At 40.9% G+C, this 23,919-nt stretch overlaps 1 protein-coding gene across 7 annotated transcripts in view; it reads right to left on the reverse strand.

The window, feature by feature from the left end:
- The window catches only part of LOC105930934 (partitioning defective 3 homolog), a 343,689-nt gene that overhangs the window by 24,628 nt on the left and 295,142 nt on the right, over positions 1–23,919 (reverse strand). The gene's annotated exons all lie outside the window — the stretch shown is intronic.

The raw sequence follows: 23,919 nt of genomic DNA on the forward strand, positions 1-23,919 counted from the left end.
CATCAGGGCAACGTCTTCACGCTACGCTGAACAAATACACGGCTGCTTTGCAAGTGCAACAGTAGTAAAAGTTACAACAGGACATTTAGTTTACAAGATGCTTTGCACACATATAAAATAGAAATAATCTGACTCGAGGCACAAAATCCACTTAAATCCATTATTTATGTTAAAATGTTACTCTATTCTGCTAAAAATAAACACACAACTTGGACATAAATGAAGCATGCAACTGCAGCAAGATGATGTGGGGGTAATAATTCACTCCAAAAATAAGATAATTAGATATCCTGCACTTGAAATATGATGATGGAAATGAGTTGTTATTATTTTAAGTGCAAAAATCCTCTTCCATTGGTAAATATTCTTATTTAGCTGCTCAAATCAAGGAAAAATACACTGATAAATTTTACTTACTTTTAGTTCCCCTTTTGCAGTGTTTGTAGGAAATTGTTCACTACACATCCTGTTTTTATATTTTATGTTAAAGCCTTGTTCCAAAATTAAGTTAATTTCCCCATCAGATATCCAGTGACAAGGTGAAAAAAAACTGCTTCAAAATTTGTAAATGGAATAAAAATATAAAATCCTATTTTTTTCACCCTGAGCTCAGGTGCAGCCGTCTTGCCCTGATCATCCCCCGGGGAAGAGTCTAGCTAAACCCATTAGTTTACCGCTAACCAGCTCTGGTCGGGGATCAAGAGCTGATACTCTGAAAAAAAATCTGAATTTTAACCAAATCCTTAAAAGCAACAAACTTTAAATTCCTCTTTGTTTGGTCTGGAAATGCATGAAACAAACAAAAACACCATGTTTTTCATTTTCTGTTGGCTTTGCAACAGCTACCTTCAATAAATTAGCATTTTCAAAGTTTTGTTTTTATTATATGGTGTAAGTAAAAGGGAAATTCCCTCAAATGAATGTGTGCGTTGTGATTTAAAATTTTACCTGGAATCTGGCCAAACTGGAAATTGAGCATATATGGCCTGATATAAGTTTAAAGGATGTAAAACTGAGGCCCAAAGCAGAGAGAGATACTTTGCAGAAATCAAATCACCCAGTCATCTCCTGCAGACAGCATTTATGATAAGATTGAAAAAAAAAGATTTTAAATAAGTGCCATGTTGATAGTGTCCATGTGTAAATGGGAAATTGAGACTTTGGTTGGTATGAGGTTCGTACATCCGAGTCCATATGGCCCAAAAAACTGTTGTGGCTCAAAAGAGTTTATAGATGAAATTAAATGAGTAGATCAAATAAGGGTCATCTGTTTTTATTGGAGAGTCCTTTTTTGCAAAGTTGTCCTATATTGCCATATACTGGCACAGTGCCTTACTTTAATGCTTAATGTTAAAGTTTCTTTACAACTGGATAAAACCTTAATTTTCCTCCTGAAATTTGAATTTTGATTTCTGATCAGGATTTTGGGTGAATTTAGATGAAAGTCCCTGCTCCATGTCAGAAAGCGAAAAATATAAACCAGGGAACGATCTTTCACAATATTGAAGTTTGGGTTTTCATTAGCTGCCGGTTACTATACAAGATACACCTCATGGATGCACTGGGACGCATCATCAGTGATGTATCCTGGGGTCTTTGGGTGTTTCGGGTCTCGCAACATCATACACCCTCACCCAGGCGACCCAGCCGGGGGTGATCAGGCCCCGACTTGCGTCCCAGTAGCTGCCCACGGATCTGCCCTCCTTATCCAAAGCCACCTAGTGGCCTTTTCAGCGGCTTCACTTGCGGATTTGATGGCCCTCTTCTTAGACGCTCCTACGATGCCCAGGCGGCTGAGGACCTTGCACAGGGACCTCCCTGCAAAACCCCTGCAACCTACCTCTATAGGCTCATAGAATGTCTTCCAGCCTGCCCCCCTGCACTCCTCCACCAGTTCCTGGTATTTAGCCCTCTTCCTCTCATTGGCTTCCTCGATGTTTTCTTCCCAGGGCACTGTCAGTTCCAGTATGATCAGATGTTTTGATGACTGAGAGGTCATGATCATATCTGGGCGGAGGGTTGTTGTTGCGATGTGCTGGGGGAACCTTAGTTGCTTACCCAGGTCGACCTGCAGCTGCCAGTCAGATGCTGTGTAAAGCAGGCCTATTGTAGCCCGTTGGTTTGCTCTGGGTTTTTCTCCAGCTCTGACAAAGGAGATTGCCTTCTTTGGAGCCTGTTGTTTGTTGCTGGAGTTGATGGCTGAGGCTACGCTCTCAGCGACTGCCTTGAGCACCTGGTCATGGCGCCAGCGATAGCGACCATCAGCCAGAGCCTTCGGGCAGCCGCTAAGGAGGTGTTCTAAAGAGCCTCTACCAGAGCATAGCGGGCAGGAAGGGGTCTCACTTTTTCCCCACACATGGAGGTTTGCTGGGCTTGGCAGGGCATCGTAGACAGCCTGGACCAGGAAGCGAACCCGCTGGAAATCTGGCTGCAAGATGTTTGTCCAGGTAATCCTTCGCTGTAAAGCGCTCTCCCACCTTGTCCAAGCCCCCTGTTGCCGTAGTCCTACTGCCCTACTCACACGCTCTTCCTCCACACCTGCTCTGACTTCCTCCTGGATCAGGTGGTGCCTTTCCTTCCTTCGTGACTGGCTTATGAGGGTCTTTGGGAAGTATCCCAGGCCTGCTCTGCCTGTTGCCACAGTTCCCACTAGTGCCTTCTGTCGAAGGCGCGACTCTGCCAGCTCCAACGCTTCCCTGGCCTTCCACTTCCTTCCTGTTCTCACCTCTATGCCAGCTGCTGAAACTTTGCCGTCCTTCGAGTCCCTGTACTGCAGCGCTTCTCTGGTGCGTGCCACCATGAATTCTTCTGTGAGGCCACTGAGAGGAAGCTGCAGGATGTTACTCGTCCCATACAGGGCAGCGCTGGTGAGGCTGCGAGGAAGTCCCAGCCACTTTCGAAGAAAGCTGCTGATCTTCCTCTCTAGGGACTCCACTGCTGTCATTGGGACTGCATAAATCAGCAGAGGCCAGAGGATGCGGGGCAGGATTGAGTGCTGGTAGATCCAGGCTTTAAACCTACCGGGTAGGCCAGACTTGTCTACCTTGGTAAGCCAGGCTCCAAGTTCCAAGCTGGCCTTCTGGATGGCCACTGAGTCCTTCAGGGTGGAGTCGAAGAGTTTCCCCAAGCTCTTCACGGGTTGCTCTGTGATGGTTGGGATGACAGTTCCTGAGATGGAGAACCGGAACTTGTCCATCACCTTCCCCTTCTTCAGGACCATGGATCTTGACTTGGAGGGCTTAAAACTCATCCTTGCCCAGGAGATAAGCTTTTCGAGGCCATGCAGGATCCACCTGCACCCTGGGACTGACGCAGTCGTTACGGTCAGGTCATCCATGTAGGCTCTGATGGGAGGCTGTCGCACACCTGACTTGGTCAGGGGCCCTCTACATTCCACCTCAGCTGACTTTACCACCATGTTCATGGCTAAAGAGAAGAGGACAACAGAGATGGTGCAGCCTGTAATTATCCCCTTCCCAATACGATGCCAGTCCGAAGTCTCTGACCCAGAAGTAACTCTCATCCTGAAATCATTGTAGTAATCCAGGATCAGGTCCTTGATCTTACTGGGAACATGGTGGAGGTGGAGAGCAAGCTCAACCAACTTGTGTGGTATGGACCCATAGGCGTTGGCCAGGTCCAACCACAACACAGCTAGGTCGCCTTTGTTCTCATGGGCCTCTCTGATGAGTTGTGTGACGACCCCAGTGTGTTCCAAGCAGCCAGGAGTCGAGATCCCTCCCTTCTGTACAGATGGGTCAATGTAGCTGTTCTTGAGGAGGAACTCTGTCAGTCTTCTTGAGACGATGCTGAAAAACACCTTCCCTTCCACGCTCAACAGTGAGATGGATCTAAACTGACTGATTAATTATAAAGTTAAAAGAAATAAACACTTGAAATATATCAGTGTGTGTGTAATGAATGAATATAATAGACACGTTTCCTTTTTTTGAATGGAATTAATGAAAAAGAAATCAACTTTTTCATGATATTCTAATTATATGACCAGCATCTGTTCATGAAACCTTCCAGGAACAAACAGACTACTTTCCTGTAACTTGTAAAATAATTTGCCAGAATATACATGGAACCTTTCCAGGAACATACAGACTACTTTCCCAGAACTTACAAGCTGCTTTTTCTGGAACTTACAGGTTAGTTGTGTAGACCACTCGGGCTACTTTTATCAAAATTACAGGCTACCTTCTTTGACCTTACAGGCTGCTTTCTGGTATTTAAAAGTTAGCTTTATACATTTTTAATATATTGGACAGGATGTGACTTTGTGATTTTTATTTAAAAGTTCAGTCAGAGCAGGAACTACGTGACTAACCCAGTTTTTATTCAAGGAGAATCAGCGTGAGGGACCTCTTCCACATGGAGGCAACATTTCTGAATTAAACCTGAAGAAGTCTAATAAAAAACAAAAGGACCAGCTATGTGATTGGATGGTCAATCTGCATAAACCACCCCTCTCATTCTGAATACAATTTCATTTTGATTGATCTTAATCTGATCACAAAGTTTACATGAAGAATATCTTTTCTGATCTTTTTACTCTGTTCTGCACCAGTATTTGCAAGTTATTTGGATGTTTTATATGTTTAAAGCAAGACAAAAACTATTAAAAATAAATGTCCCAATCTTGACTCTGCGTATTTCTTAGCAGGCAGAACTTGACCAATATCCTTACTTTAATAATTTTAGCTCATGCCTCACTGTTTTGTTCATGTAGCCTCTAACAGAGTAAATGAAACACCACGGTTATCCCATCTCAGTCGTGGTGTGGATGAAGCGAGACGTCAGGGTGTGTGAATAAAAAGAGAAGCAGGGGAAATGCTGACTCTGAGCTCAACTCTTAACTTCCTCACTGTTGCCAGGAAGTTCCTGGGGACCGTCTTTATCTCGGGAGCTGCAGAGGTCAAACCTACATCTCTTTCCAGGGCTCAAGGATCCCAGGAGCTCTGCTTGGAGAGGAAACGTTATGGGTTGAAGGAAGTTTTTAGACACTTGGGGATGTTTCAGAGAAGAAGAAAAAAAGATTCAAAAGAGTGAATGAATTCAGGATATGAGTTGCATGTAGCCAAATATATCAATAGCATCCCCTCTTTTGATTGGATCCCTACTGTTTTTTTTCAGTAATGAGCAAAACACACACACATACAGACATATATATATTATTGTTTTACATTTCAATTGTTTACATAAATCGCTGCTGCATCTTTATCCTGAAAATTAGTGCAATCTACTGTGATTTTTCAAGCTATCTATCTATCTATCTATCTATATCTATATATATATATATATATATATCTATATATATATATATATATATATATATATATATATATATATATATATATATATATGGCCTGAGACAGCCTGAGGAGTATGATCCTTCACTAGCTGGAACACATTTTAGACAATCAGGAGAAAACAAATACAACTTCTCTGGGAATACAAATCTGCCAAAGTCGGGTTTAAAGACCCTCTGGAAGCTTTAAGAACTTCATAAAGGCCACCAAAAATATTACGAAAAAATAAAATAAATCCCTGCTTAGAAGGAAAACATACAAAAGAGACGGTTTAAGACGTTTGCATAGCTCAGAGTGTCAGATTTCTAATTTCAAAGGACATAAAACAAATAAAAAGGCAGCACCGTGAACTTTATCAGCAATCAGCTGGACAGACGCACAGACAGAAACCAGACGCAGGCAGGCCCACTAAAGAGCAGGAACCTGTCATATGCAATCCTGCATATCTCCATGACACGCAACACAGCCGCTAGGCCTCTGCTGACCCCACAAGTGCTACACGTGTGACCCTCTGATGATGGGTCACGGCCGCAGCGCTGCCTTTAAAAGATAGTAATGGCTAAGAGTGTGGGGGAGGGGGGGGGGTGGGTGTAAACAGACGTCTGGACCGGAGGAAAAGGAGTTTGAGACCTTGAGAGCGAGTAAAGGTGCGGCAATTTGTCTGAATATAAGTGCTGTGTGTGTTAGATGAAAGATGCTCGCTCTCCGGAGACAGTGACTTCAGCCCCCTGTAATCAAAAGTACATCATCATTAAGACAACCTATAGACCCCGGCCATATTGCCAGAGTCCTGCCTGAGAGACTGAAGCGATAGAGAACGGCGGGATCAAACATTCTCTACCCTGACAAAGTGCTGCGGATCAATCAGAAGAAGAGCAACGGCGCGCCACCCTTCCACTGCCCTGGGGATCCCGGAGCGACGGCTGAAAATTCAGTCCGAGATGATCTCCATCCTCTGGGCGGACTCTCTCGGTATGCAGGCGCCGCCGTACGAGGCTGAAAGGTCACACAGCGGCGTTTTTTTTGTTGAGCGTCTCCGGCACTCGGTGGCAGGACAGCGGCCTGCCGGGCGAGCACGTTTGTGCCGGGATGCACTCCTCGCCTTTTCACGCTCGGCTGCGTCGGCTGAAAAAGCTCCCCGTCTCAGCCTGGAGCCGGAGAAGGAAGGAAGGAGCTGTGAGGACATGAAATGTCGCCTATTGTGAGCAGACTCTTCACTCCGGAGCTGGAGTGTTATGCTGAGATCTAATGCAGCATGAAGAAGCAGCAGAGGCATCCAGAGATAAGGAGCTCTGATAATTCCCCCCCAAAAAAAAAAAAAAAAAAAAAAAAAAAAAAACACTTGGTAACACTTTATTTGAAGGGGTGTACATAAGACTGACATTACACTGTCATAAACATGACATAACACCTGTTATGAACATAAATGACTCTTTATGAATGTTTAGGACTGTTATTAATTGTCATTTGGTAAATTATGACACTATTAAAGCAAGGTTGACATTGTTTAAAATGTCTTTGTTGTGACAAGCCCTTAACAAAACCCCAAGCCCTTAATTTAACCTAATCCCAAATCAAGCCCTTAATTTAACCTAATCCCAAATCAAGCCCTTAATTTAACCTAATCCCAAATCAAGCCCTTAATTTAACCTAATCCCAAATCAAGTCCTAAATTTAACCTAATCCCAAATCAAGACCTAAATTTAACCTAATCCCAAATCAAACCCTAAACTAAACCTAATCCCAAATCAAGACCTCAATTTAACCTAATCCCAAATCAAGCCCTTAATTTAACCTAATCCCAAATCAAACCCTAACCTAAACCTAATCCCAAATCAAGCCCTTAATTTAACCTAATCCCAAATCAAGCCCTTAATTTAACCTAATCCCAAATCAAACCCTAAACTAAACCTAATCCCAAATCAAGTCCTTAATTTAACCTAATCCCAAATCAAGCCCTAAACTTAACCTTGTCTCTGTTTATGTCAAGTTGTCATAACAAAGACATTTTAAACAATGTCAACTTTGCTTTAATAGTGTCATATTTACCAAATGACAATTAATGACAACAGTCCTAAACATTCATAAAGAGTCATTTATGTTCATAACAGGTGTTATGTCACGTTTATGACAGTGTAATGTCATTCTTATGTACACCTCTTCAAATAAAGTGTAACCTTTTTTTTTTTTATAAATCATTTTGGATCTTTTTTTTTCTCCCTGCAAAATTTCTTCAAAAATATTAGAAGAAAATGTTTTGGATTAATCCTATCAACAGGCAGAGTAGCATGAATAATCTATTAAATTAATGATGATTAAAAGCCAACGAAGCCCCTCTAATTAACTGTCCTACAACCTGAACATGAAACAAGCAGCAGATCTTGATGCGATTGATTATTTTTGACGTAGCGAAATGCTGTTTTGATCTAATAATGAGCTCCAACACAAAGAACGGAGGAATAAATGAATTAACTGAAACGCTGTCGTGTTTGTTGTGCCTCTCGGCTCATAATTTCTCACTCTGCTGAGCTAGAAAAAAAAAGAAAAAAAAAAGGAAAGTTTTCTGGCAGAGTGAAGCATCATTTCATTTGCCATCTCTGCCAGGAAACTTTCTCTAACCGACAGACTGACGTTAACAAATTCACTTTAATTAAAATAAACTATTACCATGGGCACGTTTCTATTCAGTGCCCAAGATCTTTAAGAAACTCGGTTCAGTTTATTTCTATAACTTCAAATAAGACCAAATGTCATTTCAGGGTATTTGCTTAACAAGCCTAAGTCCTTATTTTCAGAGGCTTTGATAAAAAATCTGAAACAATCATTGTTAATTATTTGACTCCTTGTCCATGTTTGCTTTCTTTCCCCCACACTTAAATGTTTCAGATCAGCAAACAAATTTTAATTTCAGACAAAGATAACCTGAGCTAATACAAAACGCAGGTTTTATTTTATTTACTGTGGGGATAAAAAGTAACCAAGCAATGTGTAAAAATGTTGCCACAACCAATTCGTTAAATCAAAAAGTAACTGTGATTAAACACATTTTTGGGAATTGGGAAATTACTTTAACCGAACCTGTATAACAATATGAAGTAGGCTAAAAAAAAATCTCAGAAAGAAACACATCATAATCTGATCTAAAGACATTAAAGAAAAGACGAGCCTGTATCAGTCCAGAAAGGCTTACAGAGCCATTTTAAGCATTTGGGACTTCAGTGAAACTCATTGGGAGCCATTGTCTATAAACCAGACATGACACAGTGCTGTTTGGTCTACCAAAATTATCCTAAGTGCATCAGAAAATCGTCCAGGAGGACACCAAAGAACCGAGAACAGCTTTTAAAGAGCTGCAGGCCTCATTTGGCCCAGTTTAGGTCAAAGTTTATGATTCAGCACTAAGGAAGGGAGACTGACCAGAAATGGCATCTATGGGCGAGTTCCTGTCCCCAAAAACCACAAAGGTCCTTCACACAATAGTCAATAAACTCCTGGACTGTTGAGGGAAAAAAATGCTAAGCTTCATAAAAAGAGTTTGTTATGTTACATCTGCTGTAAAACTAACAACACTTCAGAAAACAAAATTATACAGACAATCAAACACGGTGGTGGAAGTGGGATGGCCTGGGCCTGAATCGATTCTTCTGGCCCTGCAGTTAAATAAGCTCAAGAAGAATTTAGGGGTTACACTTTATTTGAAGGGGTGTACATAAGACTGATATTACACTGTCATAAACATGACATAACACCTGTTATGAACATAAATGACTCTTTATGAATGTTTAGGACTGTTATTAATTGTCATTCGATAAATTTTGACACTATAAAAGCAAAGTTGACATTGTTTAAAATGTCTTTGTTATGACAACTTGACATTAACAGAGACATGGTTAAGTTAAGGACTTGTCATAAAGACATTTTAAACAATGTCAACTTTGCTTTTATAGTGTCATAATTATATGCAGAAGGACAAGCTTAAAAAACAGAAACAAAACAAAAAGGGCTGGGGTGTCCCAGTTAAAGCATAAACTTTAAGTTCATTTGACCTTAAACTGGGTTCATGCTCCAAAACCATCCAACGTGACTTAATTACAACTATTCTGCAAATACGAGTGGGCCAAAATTCCTGCAGAGGGAAGTTAAAGAGCCATTACGGGTCATTAAAAAACACTTGTTGCTGACAAGCGTGGGTCATTCAGTGACGGCCACTGTAAGACCGCTCCACCCACGAGGAAGTGGACCCCAGGCCGTCTAAACTCCCACCACAAAGAAGTGGGAATGTTACCAGAGGCGTTTTTCTCTCATCTACCAACATTAGGGTCAGGAAAACAGGGGAAGAAATGTTCAAAGGAGTTGCTTGTCCAGTCCGTGAAGTTATTTCAAGATATCCACAGACAAATTGATGCCAAAGCCCAAGTTTAAATAACCAACTAAATATATATATCAGTAGCAAAATGTTACTGCAGACGGCAGTAGATGTTTTTAGACTGCCACACTGCAAAAAGGGAACTAAAAATAAGAAAACTCTTCTTGAAATTAGTGTATTTTACCTTGATTTGAGCAGGTAGATAAGACTATTTGCCAATGGAATAAGATTTTTGCACTTAAAATAGGAACAATTCATCACTAAAATAACATAATTAGACATCCGTCACTTGAAATAAGACGACGGAGATGAATTGTTCCTATTTTAAGTGCAAATGTCTTATTCCATTGGCAAATCATGTTATTTACCTGCTCTAATCAAGGAAAATTACAATGATTTCAAGAAAATTTCACTTACTTTTAGCTCCCTTTTTGCATTGCACTGAACTATCCATGGCGAGAATCTACTTTGACGTTCTGTGAAGAGTCCAAATTTCACTTTACCTATTAACAATACCCGTCAACTGATCATCGCAAACAAAGACTCAACTATCACATAGCTATATCCAGAACATGTAAAACCCAGCATAACTAGTGATCAGCATTACCCTTTAATATAACCATTTAGCATACAAAGTCATTTTTTAGGTTTTGGGAAAGGAATAAATGGCATTCCACCCTCTACACTGCAAAAACCGAACTTAAAATAAAGAAAATGTTCTTAAAATTAGTGTATTTGTCTTTGAATTGAGCAGGTAAATACGATTATTTGCCAATGGAGCAAGATTTTTGCACTTAAAATAGGAAAAACTCATCTCCATCATCTTATTTCAAGTGCAGGATGTCTAATTATCTTATTTTAGGGGTAATAATACTCATTCCATTGGCTAATAGTCTTATATACCTGCTTAAATCAAGGACAAATACACTAACTTTAGAAACATTTTACTTATTTTTAGATCCGTTTTTGCAGTGTAAACGTTTGGGATAACGCGTGTCTCAATTGTATTTTCCCCCCTGACAACCATTTTGCAACAGCATTTTGTATCTATTTAGCTCAACTTTGAAAAGACTTCATTTTTTAGCTGGGTGATCAAAAACAGAAAGATGTAATCTGCAAGGTGATAATTTCTTTTTCACAGCACTGTCGGTATGTTTTCATGTGGGTTTTAAAGGAAAGTAATTACTTATGTGGTCTGTCTAACTGTTTGCAAAATGTATTTCCAACCCTCTGTCATTAAAAAAAAAGTTACAGACTAAAGATTATCTACAGAAACATATGTTTAAGATAAGGGGCTCTAATGGACTAACTTTTTAAGTCAAAGCTGTTTGAGAAGAACGCAGAGTTCTGTAAATTTGACCCACTTTGATCTCGGATCAATAAAAACTCTAAATTTTCCCGCACAGACCCGGATCTTTTTGGAAAACAAACTTCGCTGAGACAGATCTGACACTAATAGTGGCTTTCCAGAGCTCGCTCTTTGTTGGTCATAGAAGAGGAAGCAATCTAACAGGATTAATCGGATCTGTGTCGTCGCTTAAAGAGCGCCCCTGACACTGACGTGGCTTTTCGCAGATACCAATCAAAGCCGGCCAGTCGGAGACGAAAGGCCTCCACGGTTCGCCGTGCGGTAAATGACGGAGGCGCTCTGATCCTCCAGATTAAAAATGAACGCTCCCATTCACACAGACCGCTCTCCCCGTTTCTTGCAGAACTAAAGAGAAACGCGTGAGGCACCGAGACGGCTCGGGTGGAGCTCCAGAGGGCGTAACACCAAGACCATTAAGACCTCTACCAAAACTGATATGTCCATTTTAAGCAGAAGAGTTCTTGTTAGTATTCAGTGCAGCTTTGTTGCCTCGAATTTCCAATATACAAAACAATTCCCTCTAAACTCTTGATTTTTTCCCCCCCTTCTTTTGCATAAACAAACAGAACCTAATTTAATAAAATCCCATCTCACTCATAACAATGCATGGATTGTATTCTGCGATAGCCCAAACTAATTCGTTTGCCAATAATCCCCCACTTCAAAAATAATAAACTTTTTAATTAAAAACCGCCATCTTAATTAAAGATTTAATTAGCCATGGGTAGTCATGGGACTCCGATGTGACTGTTGTACCGACTAGCTCTCCGGCCTGTTAAATAAACATTCCCTGATGCAGAGATAGGAGCGGGAGGAAACCGGATCGGGTCGTGCACATGCGTCCGGCTGTGGTGGTTAGTTCTGCAAATTCTTATCAGATGGGTGAACGAAGCCCCGCATCCTCTGGCAAAGGGCGAGCCGGGCGTTGGAGCCTTCAGCCGTAGTGAAAAATGAGCCGAGATGCTGAAGATGATAATCTGGGTGTATTGATCTGAGGCTCACAGACAGCCAGGAGGGAGACGGATGCCCTCGCTAACCGATGCTAGCAGCTAACGCTTTATATTCGAGCTGTTGGGCGGCTCGGGTTTGAGTCTTCTGCTGCTGTGGAGCCACAAAGCTGGGCACTAATGGACCAGAAACCATCTTAGGCACTTTTATTCTTGCATTTAGTTGCATCTAACCACACTGCATGACATCTAAAGTATTGTATTATTTAATGATATCTAGAAGGTGTCAGTCCACAGAGAGACCATGTTAGTGTGGTAAACCAATAAAACCGATCCACATTTTTCTTCCAAGCAACCAAACTTGATATTAATTATTAATTAATATTTGTATTGGTTTTCTAGAGCTTTTCTTTCGACATTAGCAGACTCAACCAGGGCGGTATAATTCTGCAAGTTGTTTAACAAGAATTAATTGGCTAGAAAAGTATTGCCTTTCAGAAACAGGGATTAAATCCATCAAAAAAGGTAATATTTGAGATATGTGCCATTTTTATTTTCTTTTTAAAAGTAAGGCTAAATTATTTACTCTTAATATAAATAGTATCTGTGTTTGGACCATGCTGTTCCTCACACGCCACAGCCAAACCGCTCATTTAAAAGGCCTAAGCTAAATAAATCAGGTTTAAATAGTCATAGAAAAAAGGGTGCAAAAATTTATTTTTAATAACAGAAAGAAATGCATATGCTCTTCCACTGCCATTTTAAATATTCACACAGTACATTACCTAACAAAAGTGAGTACACGCCTTGGATTTTATGCAAATAATTTAATATGTAATATCAAGGGGCAACGTTGAAGAAACAACAAGATGGAGAACCACAAGTACTCCAACATTCAGCAGCTAATTGTAACGCCGTCGTGAACCAATAAAACACATTTTTCTTCCAAGTAGCCAAACTTACTTGATTAATATTTGCCTTGGCTTTCTAGAGCTTTTCTTTCGGCATTGGCAGACTCGACTTGGTCTGGTCCTTCTAGCCGACCGTGGCGGATAGAAGCAATTTGTTTAACATGATTTGAACAGCTAGAGAAGATTTGTCTTTCAGAAACAGGAATTAAATCCACATAAAGCTAACAATATCTGAGATATGTGCCATTTTTGTCTTTTTTAAACTAAGGCTAAATTAATTACTCCTAACATAAATAAAAGTCTTATCTGGACCATGCTGTTCCTCACACGCCACAGCCAAACTCCAGAATCATAACTCAGGATTAAATAGTTATAGAGAATAGGCTACAAAGTGTATTTTTTTTTTTTTTAGATAGAATCATTTTTTTTTATAGAAATGTAATTTAAGAGGTAACGGTGAAGATACGACAAGATGGAGAAGTGGGAGGTCTCGAACATTCACCAGCTCCGTGAAGTCATCATGAGCGAGGAAAGGAGCAGGACTCCAGTGGCAACCTGTGAAACTCTTGTGAACGCCATGCCCAAGAGACTTAAGGCAGTGCCAGAAATTAAAGATGGGGGACAAAATACCGAATACATCAAATTTATACAAGCTGTCCACCTGACTGACTTGTTTAAATAGCATCAAAGTGTCATTTTTTTTCCTATTGTTGCTCCCTGAATAGATATATTAAAATATTAACAAAAATGGGGGGCGCTCTCACTTTTGTGAGATACTGTAGATGAAAAGTTTTAGTTGGGTTTTCTATCTTGCAGCGAAGTTTTTTTAAACAGCAGCAAATACGTTGCCCTTTTTACTTGGTTGAATTTTAAATAACATAGATTAGATAACACTTAAGAACTTTTAGGTAATCTACACTTGATGAAGGTTGTGGTGATTCTCAGGTTTCCCATTAGAGAAGAGGCTCTGTGGCGCATTGGACTTCTAGAGTGAAAGATGTAATTCAAAGGTTGTGGGTTCGAGTCCCACCAGAGTCGTAGCATTATGCATTAAGGAAGCAAATATCTGTCAGGTGGAAATTTTAGGGGACTGGTGGCCTAGTGGTTAGAGCACAGAGCTTCGGTCCCAGAGGTTCTGAGTTCAACTCCCACAAGCTGCCATTCTGGGTCCCTGAGCAAGACCCTTAACCCCCAATTGCTCCCCAGGCGCCCCACAGTGGCAGCCCACTGCTCCCCAAGGGGATGGGTTAAGATGCAGAAGTGAATTTCTCCATTGTGAGATCAATAAAGTTCAATTATTATTATTATATGGGACTAGTTTTAATCGCTCTATGCTTCCTTTGGGTTAAATTGTCACTACGCCATTGTTGAAAAGAGATTTGCTGAAATGTATTTGTCAGATTTCTTTTGATGCAAAGAAAAGATGCAAGACGCTGCAAAACTTTGGGCCACTTATACTCTTATTAGCCCGATGTTGTCTTTGCTGTGGATTACATGGGTTTAACCCTAAAGCACTGATGAAACCCAAACGACCTGAAGGAACATGGCAATTAGATAGCAATCGATATCAGTATCGCCAACACTTAGCAGCTCATTATCAATCCGCCCCCATTCGGCCCATCATGTCAGCACACTAAATGAGATAGATTGGGTCTCCACGTTGACAAACTGCACAAACAAATCTGTTGGTATGCAGGGGAAAGCAGACAGACGAGCAGGATTTCTATCCACGTGCAGAAGCTCGTTTTGACAGGAAACTTGAAGTGGCCGCGTCCGGATCAGAAACCATCTGAGTGTTCATGGCTCAGACCAAACGGTTCTCTTTTATAAGGGATATGACGCAATGCTGAAAACTGTTTTATTACGTTGTGATTATTAGTGAAAACGTACAACCCTGAGGTTAACTGCACTGCTCCGCACTGAACACCAAGTCTAGTTTAATCTTAAATGACATGCAGCTGAAAGCAGAAAGACAGTTGACCTTTTCTTCTCTCTGCCTGACTAAACGTTTCCTGTTTTAGGTCAGTTATTTTGCCGTTTAAAGCCAGTCAACTCTGACAGATCGACCAAACAGACCCCATCCAGAAACGGCAGCATTCAGTCTTCAGTCCTACAGGATCTCAGCGCTCGTGCAAAGCCATCGACGGGAAAGCTCAAGTTTAATCGGCTCTCAGTTTTATAGGACACTTCCGTGTTTCCAGGGGCACTTCTCGTCAGAAATATCAGCGATGGTAATGCAATCTGTTATTAACGCATGCACTCGCTCACAGAGCCGCATTTAAAACGAGATGGGCAGCTGTTCTTCGATTTCAAGCTACGGCGCCACTGAAGGCAATAACGGTGAGGTGTGCAGCAATATGCCTCCTTTTAATTCACGGGCCAATTACAGAGTCACCATCATGGGCCTATCGATGCTGGGATGTTCACTTCCAGCGCAACAAGATGGGACTTCCTTCCTGCTACATGTAATACTACCCTACTTTTCAGAAAGAAAAGGAGCCATGGTGTCCCAAATGGGCAATCTATTTGCATTACTCAAACCTCTATGGTGTTATGCATTCACCTGAATAGGTTATATGTGCAAAGATGAAAATAAACTTTCATGTCATGTAATTTCAATGTGGCTGCAGAAAACAGGTCGGCTTCGAAAATTAGCCTCAACTTTTTAGTAATGATGGGTAACAAGTAAGGTCAGGAGAGTACATTGTCAGCTGTAGAAAGTACCCTGTCAGTTCTAAAACGTACCCAATAAGTAATAGAAAATACCCTGTCAGTTCTAAAAAGTACCCAATAAGTTCCAGAAAGTACCCTACCAGTTAAAAAAAGTACCCAATAAATTCTAGAAAGTACCCTGTCAGTTCCACAAAGTACCCAATAAGTTCTAGAAAGTAACCTGTCAGTTTTAAAGGTACCCAATAGGTTCTAGAAAGTAACCTGTCAGTTCTAAAAAGTACCCAATAAGTTCTAGAAAGTACCCTGTCAGTTCTAAAAAGTACCCAATAAGTTCTAGAAAGTACCCTGTCAGTTCTAAAAAGTACCCAATAAGCTCTAGAAAATACCCTGTCAGTTCTAAAAAGGGCCCAATAAGTTCCAGAAAGTACCCTAACAGTTCTAAAAAGTACCCAATAAGTTATAGAAAGTACCCTCCCAGTTCTAAAAAGGACCCAATAAGTTCCAGAAAGTACCCTAACAGTTCTAAAAAGTACCCAATAAGTTCTAGAAATTACACTGTCAGTTCTAAAAAGTACCCAATAAGTCATAGAAAGTACCCTGTCAGTTCTAAAAAGTACCCAATAAGTTCTAGAAAGTACCCTGTCAGTTCTAAAAAGTACCCAATAAGTTTTAGGAAGAACCCTGTAAGATCTGGAAAGTACCCAGCAAGTTAAAAAAAGAACCCCTCATCTCTAAAAAGGTTCTTGTTGTGATTTCCAAAAAGTACCCTGTTTGTGTTTAAGCTCCTGAAATAAATCTTTAAGTTGCAGACAGACGTGTCTTTCTGGAACTTTGAAGGATGCAGCCCCTGAGTTCTTCAAAGGGCTGCGTTCTTCAAAAGACCAGGTCTACATGGGCCGGGTCCTCCTTCGGTCACGACAAAAACAAAAGACCGGCTGTGAAGTCGGACGGTCTAGCCTTTACCGGCGGTCCCCGCCCTTACCTCGGCGTAACATCTGTGTCCCAGCAATCGAAACAGCATTGAGCACAGCTGTGAAACCAAACTAGTGGAGCCAGAAAGCTGATCTTGCAGTCTCCACTAAATAAAAACATGGTTTTTAATTTCCCCTTTACATGTTCCTGATGGCTGAACGTTTATAAGCGTTTCTGCTCTTGTCCCCAGGCAGGACAACAAAGGTTTTTAAGTTGCTCTCTTATTCAGCTAGTTGCCCCTGTTGGAGATGAGGTGAAACTTTTGAAAATTAAGACAAAAGCCCGTTAGCAGCATCTTCAGAGGAGCATATTTAACATGAAGATGTTATCATTGAAAATAAATGCATTAAAAAAAATTACTGGAATTACTGGATAGTTTTTTTTTTATTTTACATTATAAATCTTAACACTTACTAAAATTAAACTAATACAATAGCTACCCAGTACAGTAAAATCTGTGTTAGGGCTGGAATGAAGACTGTTTCTGTTTTCTTTCTCCCACAAATAAACCAAAAACCAAGCCCTACTGGCATAAACTTGATTAATTCGATTAATAACCCCTACGCCATGCAGGCTACGTCCTCTTCATGAAGGTGCTTCCTTTTGTAACACGGCCATGTCTCAAGTTCCACCTCCTGCACTAAAAAAAAGAAAGAAATGCAAAGTCGGGAAGCAGATACCTGATCTGGTGCACACGGCCTCCTGATCTAACGTGCCATCAGAGCTGTAGCGCTTGATGTGAACGGTGACAAAACAGCAGCTTATCTCATCCATCAGCACCAGGCGATTAGCTCCTCTGTGCACGGTTGCATAATGATTGTGACAGACTGAAAAACAGGCCTCTCTGTTCAGGGTTCCCGTTATTATTTTTTTTATTTTTTTTTGAAAGATCTCCACTTACCTCCTTGGTTTTCTCTATTTCTGATAGAAATTACCATTCAGTTTTGTGCTCGCCCTGTTGCTCTGTTATTAAACCCAACTTTTCTGACAGATCTCAGCGGGCAGATTAGTCACCAATTGTAATGTAACTGCGGTTATAATCCCAACAATCATAATAAATGCTGGCAGGCCACTCATCCGGGTAATTCGTGGTCGATCGGCGTGATTCAGCGCATCCCGTCACCTGTGAAAACTGTAACCAGGCAACGCGCGGCTTTGGCAAGAGGCTCGTCTGAAGTTGACGGCTTCGCCGCTTGCCCTTAATTATTCCTCTTCTGTGTCAACATGGCCATAAAATAGGTCCTCACAGGCCATTAACTTGTAGTGGTGCTTTTACAACTCTGCAGAGAAGCGAAAACTTGTTTCGACCCGACGCTGCCCACGAGAGCTGCGTTTTTTTTTTTTCTCCCCTCCCCAAAGGTTGTGCAAATTACCGGTGGAGTTTGAGAGTGGGAGATGAAAGTGTGCGGGGAGAGAGGAGAGGATTTTCAGCCCAGCGGGGTGAGCAAGCCGTCTTATCGGTAGTGGATTAGCCAGGCATTAGAGTCCAACTTGGCTTTTTTATTTTTTTATTATTTAAAAAAAAAAACATTTTTATGAGGTCTCAGCTAAACTAAACGCTGATAACAAGGGCCAACGTTTTCAGACTCATGAATAAAGTTTGCTCTGGATGAGTAACCACATTTGCACGGTTTCACTGGATAAAATATTTATATTTTACCAGAACAACAGAGATTTTGCAGAAGGAGTTGAGTGACATACGACTTACCAGGAATTTACTCAGGATTTGGTGCAAAAACTAAAGTGAACAGAGATACGATCCACAAAATCCATTAATAAACCTCAGGGTTGTGTCCATTTTTCTTAAGTTTAAGATTAAATTCCGAAACAAAAAAAATCGTTTTCATTCATATTACAGCATTTTGAGGTTTTGAGGTTTAAGCATCTGGCTGGATGCCTTCTGGTAGTTCTCTGGGTACATTTGACAGGGAGAAGACCCGCATAAACAACACAGAACTAACAAGAAACACAAAAAATTTCCTCTGACCAGTGGAATCATTAGCATCCCTCAGGAAGAACTGGAGACTGTGGAGGAGAGGAAGGTCCAGCTCTTACTCTTGGACTTTTTGACTCTGTACCCCAAGGTTTGATGAGAAGCAGCGTGGCTTTATTTATCCTCACACCGCTGCCCAGGGAATGAGGTGTTTTATGGACTTACAGAAGGCTTATAGCTCTATCTCCTGATGGAAATGAAGTGCTACGGTAATAAGATGGAGCTGGGTCACTCTACAATATCAACATTCCTCTCAAAACACTGCGCTGTTTCCCACAGTGACAAGGAATCTACAAGGATTACATCTTGTTGCCTAAGACCAACAGCGATAAGAACCAGCTCTCCCCCACCTGGATGTACAGGAATGGGTTAGGCCTCAGACTGGGAAGCCCTCCTGGAGGTTTTCTGGGTGTACCACAGAGGGAGAAGACCCCGGCAATGATACGGTACTCACCAGGGACGCTATGTCTTATAAGCTGAAAATGATCAGCATCCTTCAGGAAAAACTGAAAACCGGGGAGAAGAGGAATGTCACGGTTTTCCCTTCTGGACCCGTTACATGTGCACCACAAGCATGGCTGGAGATAAACTACTGTATAACTTTGACGGGTCCACGAAGGACACCGATAATAGAAGAGGTCCTCAAAGTCTTTTTATTTTTAGCATTCACTGTCCTCCAGAAACCAGAAAGAAAGCATAATCTAGGGAAATGGAGCAGACGACAGATGCAGCCAATATAACTGAAGATATTGGTTGGATACTGGGCATTCAGGGCATCCAACTTATTATATTTATTCACAAACGCATTAAAGTGTGAATTATGCAGCGCCGCAGATGCCTTGAATGCGCCGTCCACACAAACAACAAAGGCGTCCCCATTTTCCATGGCGATAAATAACCTCCATAAAGAAAAAAAAAAGGTGAGGAAAACAGAGAAGTGCGAGGAGTCATTTGGACTGAGGAGCGTAACTCCAGCAATGAATTAAGAGCTACGTTCTGCTTCCGAATCGGGAAAAGTAAAGGCTTGACTGATGCTTATCCCCCCCATCCAACGGACAAATTAATCCAGAGTCGGACCGGCGGAGAACTGCGGGGAAATGACGGGGCGGTAAGACTGGGCGGGCAAAAAGGAAATAAAAGCGGAGAAGTCTAATTTCTGGGGCAGCCATTCCGGTCCAGTTAATATGGCTCCCTCTTTCTCCGTCTCTCTTGATGACTGCAGGGGTGACGGATGGATCCCTACTTATAATGGTTCCCATTTTCAGAGGGCTGTATAATACTTCCAACGGAAGTGCACGCAGCATCTGATAAATCATAATCTAAGTCAAATTAGGATCCATTATCATCAAGAGGCAGGGGGTCCTTTTACCTCTGTTTCAGGGCAAGCAGGGGAGGTAAATGAGACTAGAAGCATCTTGTGACAGCGGGCGACGTTGAGAGAGAAAGACTGAGCGGGTGCCGCATGATTGCCATTGTAATGTGCGTCCTAGATGCCAGGGAGGCTTGCTCAGACAGACTGGGATTTGGCAAAACCTCAATGCAAATGGGAACCCATCCTAATACGCCCTGTAACAAGCCATAAGCGACGCTCAGTTGCATCTCCTGACATTTACGTTTTTTAGTATTACACATGAATGATGCGATATTTTTGCTATTTATAAAACAGATAACCACTTTTGAGGCTGCACATACAGGACTGTCTCAGAAAATTAGAATATTGTGATAAAGTTCTTTATTTTCTGTAATGCAATTAAAAAAAACATGAAATGTCATACATTCTGGATTCATTACAAATCAACTGAAATATCGCAAGCCTTTTATTGTTTTAATATTGCTGATTATGGCTTACAGCTGAAGAAAACTCAAAAATCCTATCTCAAAATATTAGAATATTTCCTCAGACCAAGTAAAAAAAAAAATTATTACAGCAAAACAAAATCAAACATTTGAAAATGTCCATTAATGCACTCAGTACTTGGTTGGGAATCGTTTTGCACAGATTACTGCATCAATGCGGCGTGGCATGGAGGCAATCAGCCTGTGGCATTGCTGAGGTGTTATGGATGCCCAGGATGCTTCAATAGCGGCCTTTAGCTCATTTGTATTGTTGGCTCTGGTGTCGTTCAGCTTCTTCTTCACAATAGCCCCCAAATTCTCTATGGGGTTCAGGTCAGGGGAATTGGCAGGCCAATCAAGGACAGTAATGCCATGGTCAGTACACCAGTTACTGTGAGAATCTTATGTCGTCTCTTAACCACTACCATACTTGTGATTTAGTTTACTGAACCAAGCTGAGTGTTTTTCAAGGCTCAGGAAACCCTGCAGTGTTTCCAGTTAATTAGACGATTCAAGTGATTAGTTGAATAGCCTACTAGTATACTTTTTCACGATATTCTAATATTTTGAGATAGGATATTTGGGTTTCTTAAGCTGTAAGCCATAGTCAGCGATATTAAAACAATAAAAGGCTTGCAATATTTCAGTTGATTTGTAATGAATCCAGAATGTATGACATTTCATGTTTTTTAATTGCATTACAGAAAATAAAGAACTTTATCACAATATTCTAATTTTCTGAGACAGTCCTGTACACTGGCATTAAAAAGGGAGCAATGATTATACGGCATACATCCTCAACGATCGTCAAAGCCAGTAATTAGCTGCACTAGTTTTAATTTACTGAGGACATACAGGCTCCCATAGATAAATGCTCCTTTGTGATACTTGGTTAAATGTCTGTTAGCAAGCTGAATCTCCCATTCAAGTATCCGAGCCCCGTTCGCAAGCTGCCCCCTTGACCTCATCACTATTCTGGCATAATTAAAGCTGGATAATCAAATAAATATTCCCGCAGACGGGACATTTGTCTCTGCATTTAAACCATCCCTTAGGGAGCAGTGTGCTGCCAACACTGGGTGGAGCATGGCGAGAGGAATCTGTGGTCAAGGGTCCAGCTCATGGACCCAGAGTGACAGACTTGAGTTTTGAACCGCCTCGCCAAGACGCAACGGTGGGCTCTTAACCACTAGGCCAACTAATGACCCCCCTTCAATGGCAGCATTGGTCTTTTAAATGCTTGGTTAAGCCCCAAGGAAAGGCTCTGATTCTAAACATAGTCAGCACATTTTCAGTGGCGTTGGTTGAGGTCAGGGTTTTGGGGAACGCAGGTAACAAGTGTAATGTTTTGGGATTATGAGACGTGTCATAGAGTAGACGCTATGGGTGTACTAAAGGACCATGAGATAGGACACCGCCAGGGTACTAAACAATGTCTTAGCATTCCTGCATAAGATTTCAAACTATAAATCGAAGACATGGGGGCGTCTAGTTTAGCAAACTTCATGATACATTTGCTTTTTTGGCATCTCAAGTCACAACCTTTGGATTCTGGCATAATCCCTGATATACCTCGCCACTCTTCAAGGGTACAACTGGAAGCATTGAAGGTATAGTGGACGATCTTTTAGTTTAGTAGCTTTGAGTTCTGGGGGTATCGCCTTATCTATCGGTCGTCCCACATGGCAATCATCCTGACGCGCTCACCTAACGGCAACGTTAGTCCATGCTTCTCGTTACTTTCCTCTTGCTTCTAGTGTTTGTGTATCCGTTAGCTTGGGCGTTAGCCGTTCATTGTAGCTCCGCTGCTCTCACCGTGTACTTTGAACATGGCTGAGAGTCACATGAAGCGAACTGTCCTTCATCTTTATGAGAAGAAGAGGAAGGCCTCAGCAGTAATAAATAAGAGCAGAGTGGATTTGGGAGATTTTTTTCCACACGATCCCACTGAGGAGCAGAAGAGCAGGTAGGATGCTCTCACACTCGTGCAGTTATTCAGAAAGGGAGTTGGGAATTTCTTACCAATACTTCTGTAAAAATCTTCCACTATACCTTTAATGTTAAAAAGACTGGAGTTCTGACATGGGCTCAACTTTAAAGTGTGGTCCACAACTTTTCTTAAATAATCCTTCTCCTGCTGAAACAGCAAATTCAAGTTCTAACTGATGAAAAGTTGGAGAAATAAGAGGTTTTCCTCAGTCACTGTTTTTTCCATTTTGTTCAATGTACCAGCACCACTAGCACCAAAACAGCCCTACTGCACTAATGATGAATCCCCATATTTAAAATGGATTAATGGTTGAACGACATTGACTTCCATAAACACACTTCTTTAGACATTTCTCCAGAATTTGGTTTGTCCAAATGGAAACTGGCAAATTTAAATCCAGTCTGCAGCTGTTGAGTTTGGAGAATATAATTTTTCTTGATGCCCAAGAGAAATTACTGGCTACACTCAATCATAATCACTAACACCAACTATTTCTTAAGATATTTAGGTCAATATGTTTACATTTGATCCTGTATAAATATTTCTGACCCTAAAGTTCCATAAAAAACTTAAACTTATGCACCCATTTTTTTGTTTTAAAAACCCCTAAAGTTGTTTTTGGCATAATTATTCCATACAGGGAAAAGATATGGTTGAAAAAACCCATTAATAGCCCTAAATTACTTTAGTATACCCATGATTAGGGGGTGTGAATTTGTGACTGGAACTGTATACACGCTCCCTTTATGAAAGACATAAAATTGTCAAATTAGTATTTTGTAACTGAGTCATACCATGTATCGTGCATTAGCTGCAAACAGAAAAATATTTGTTTTCCAAGACATTGCTCCTGGGAATGCAGCTAAAGTGCAGCATTGGTTCAGCAAGCATTCATTAAGAGCCGGGACTCTACACAACAGCCTCATGAAATATTCAATACACAGCAGCTTTTAGAGGACATGTTTTCCAGACCACCAAAGCAAATGAGATAGTGAGCAAGAAAAAGTTAGATTTCTGTTTTCCAAGCTGTGTTGAACGACACAAAAACTTTGGTTTTTAAATGAATTTTAAAACAAGAGACCTGGAGCTATTATGCACAGCGATGTGAACCAGATGCATAAAAAAAAAAAAAAAAAAAAAAAAAAAATCATGTTGCGTCTGATATTGTAAAACATGAATTGCCTTATTTTTCAGACCATAAACTGCACCGCATTAAAGGGTGCACTGTGAATTAACGTGTCTATGTGTGTCGTTGCCCATACATAAGGCGCACTGGATTATAAGGCACACTAAATATTCTTCCCAAGTGTGTAATATCATGCCACACTGCAATAAGGGAACTAAAAGTAAGTAAAATTTTCTTGAAATGAGTTTATTTTGAGCAGGTAAATGGAACTATTTGCCAATGGAATAAGATTTCTGCACTTATAAGAACAATTCATCATATTTGAAGTGCAGGATTTCTAATGATCTTATTTTAGGGGTAAAACACTCATTCATTGGCAAATTAGCTGCTTAAATCATGGGAAAAATATACTAATTTCAAG

This window comes from Fundulus heteroclitus, chromosome 6 (assembly GCF_011125445.2).
Source record: "Fundulus heteroclitus isolate FHET01 chromosome 6, MU-UCD_Fhet_4.1, whole genome shotgun sequence".
NCBI lineage: Eukaryota > Metazoa > Chordata > Actinopteri > Cyprinodontiformes > Fundulidae > Fundulus > Fundulus heteroclitus.